Source organism: Mustela nigripes, chromosome 4 (assembly GCF_022355385.1).
Source record: "Mustela nigripes isolate SB6536 chromosome 4, MUSNIG.SB6536, whole genome shotgun sequence".
Classification (NCBI taxonomy): Eukaryota; Metazoa; Chordata; class Mammalia; order Carnivora; family Mustelidae; genus Mustela; species Mustela nigripes.
The window spans coordinates 159,751,682-159,753,922 of NC_081560.1; positions in this window are offsets into that span (position 1 = coordinate 159,751,682).

Genomic DNA, 2,241 nt, shown 5'->3' on the forward strand with positions numbered 1-2,241 from the left:
AAATCGTAAAGATCAGAGCAGAAATCAATGAAATAGAAACCAAAAAACAATAGAACAAATCAACAAAACTAGGAGCTGGTTCTTTGGAAGAATTAATAAGATTGATAACCCCCTGGCCAGACTGATCAAAAAGAAAAGAGAAAGGATCCAAATAAATAAAATCATGAATGAAAGAGGAGAGATCACAACCAACACCAAAGAAATAGAAACAATTATAAGAACATGTTATGAGCAACTCTACACCAACAAATTTGACAATCTGGAAGAAATGGATGCATTCCTAGAGACATATAAACTACCACAATTGAACCAGGAAGAAATAGAAAACTTGAACAGACCCATAACCAGTAAGGAGATTGAAACCGTCAATAAAAATCTCCAAACAGGGGCGCCTGGGTGGCTCAGTGGGTTAGGCCGCTGCCTTCAGCTCGGGTCATGATCTCGGGGTCCTGGGATCGAGTCCCGCATCGGGCTCTCTGCTCGGCGGGGAGCCTGCTTCCCTCTCTCTCTCTCTCTGCCTGCCTCTCCGACTACTTGTGATTTCTCTCTGTCAAATAAATAAATAAAATCTTTAAAAAAAAAAAAAAATCTCCAAACAAACAAAAGCCCAGGGCCAGATGGCTTCCCAGGGGAATTCTATCACACATTTAAAGAAGAACTAATTCCTATTCTCCTGAAACTGTTCCAAAAAACAGAAATGGAAGGAAAACTTCCAAACTCATTTTATGAGGACAGCATCACCTTGATCCCAAAACCAGACAAGGATCCCATCAAAAAAGAGAACTACAGACCAATAACCTTGATGAACACAGATGTGAAAATTCTCACCAAAATACTAGCCAATAGGATCCAACAGTACATTAAAAAGATTATTCACCACGACCAAGTGGGATTTATTCCAGGGCTGCAAGGTTGGTTCAACATCTGCAAATCAATCCATGTGATACAATACATTAATAAAAGAAAGAACAAGAACCATATGATACTCTCAATAGGTGCTGAAAAACATTTGACAAAGTACAGCATCCCTTCCTGAGCAAAAGTCTTCAAAGTGTAGAGATAGAGGGCACATACCTCAATATTATCAAAGCCATCTATGAAAATCCCTCCGCAAATATCATTCTCAATGGAGAAAAACTGAGAGCTTTTCTGCTAAGGTCAGGAACACGGCAGGGATGTCCATTATTACCTTTGCTATTCAACATAGTACTAGACGTCCTAGCCTTGGCAATCAGACAACAAAAAGAAATTAAAGACATCCAAATCAGTAAAGAAGAAGTCAAACTATCATTCTTTGCAGATGATATGATACTTTATGTGGAAAACCCAAAAGACTCCACTACAAATCTGCTAGAACTTGTACAGGAATTCAGTAAAGTGTCAGGATATAAAGCCAATGCACAGAAATCAGTTGCATTTCCTTACACCAACAACAAGACAGAAGAAAGAGAAATTAAGGAGTCAATCCCATTTACAATTGCACCCAAAACCATAAGATACCTAGGAATAAACCTAACCAAAGAGGCAAAGAATCTATACTCAGAAAACTATAAAGTACTCATGAAAGAAATTGAGGAAGACATAAAGAAATGGAAAAGCATCCCATGCTCCTGGATTGGAAGAACAAATATTGTGAAAATGTCTATGCTACCTAAAGCAATCTACACATTTAATGCAATCCCTATCAAAATCCCATCCATTTTTTTTTCAAATAAATGGAACAAATAATCCTAAAATGTATATGGAACCAGAAAAGACCTCAAATAGCCAAAGGAATATTGGAAAAGAAAGCCAAAGTTGGTGGCATCACAATTCCGGTCTTCAAGCTCTATTACAAAGCTGTCATCATCAAGACTGTATGGTACTGGCACAAAAACAGACACATAGCTCAATGGAACAGAATAAAGAGTGCAGAAATAGACCCTCAACTCTATGGTCAACTAATCTTCGACAAAGTAGGAAAGAATGTCCAATGGAAAAAAGACAGTCTCTTCAACAAATGGTGTTGGGAAAATTGAACAGCCACATGCAGAAAAATGAAATTGGACTATTTCTTTACACCACACACAAAAATAGACTCAAAATGGATGAAGGACCTCAATGTGAGACATGAATCCATCAAAATCCTTGAGAACACAGGCAGCAACCTCTTTGACCTCAGCTGCAGCAACTTCTTCCTAGGAACATCACCAAAGGCAAGGGAAGCAAGGGCAAAAATGAACTATTGGGACTTCATCAAGA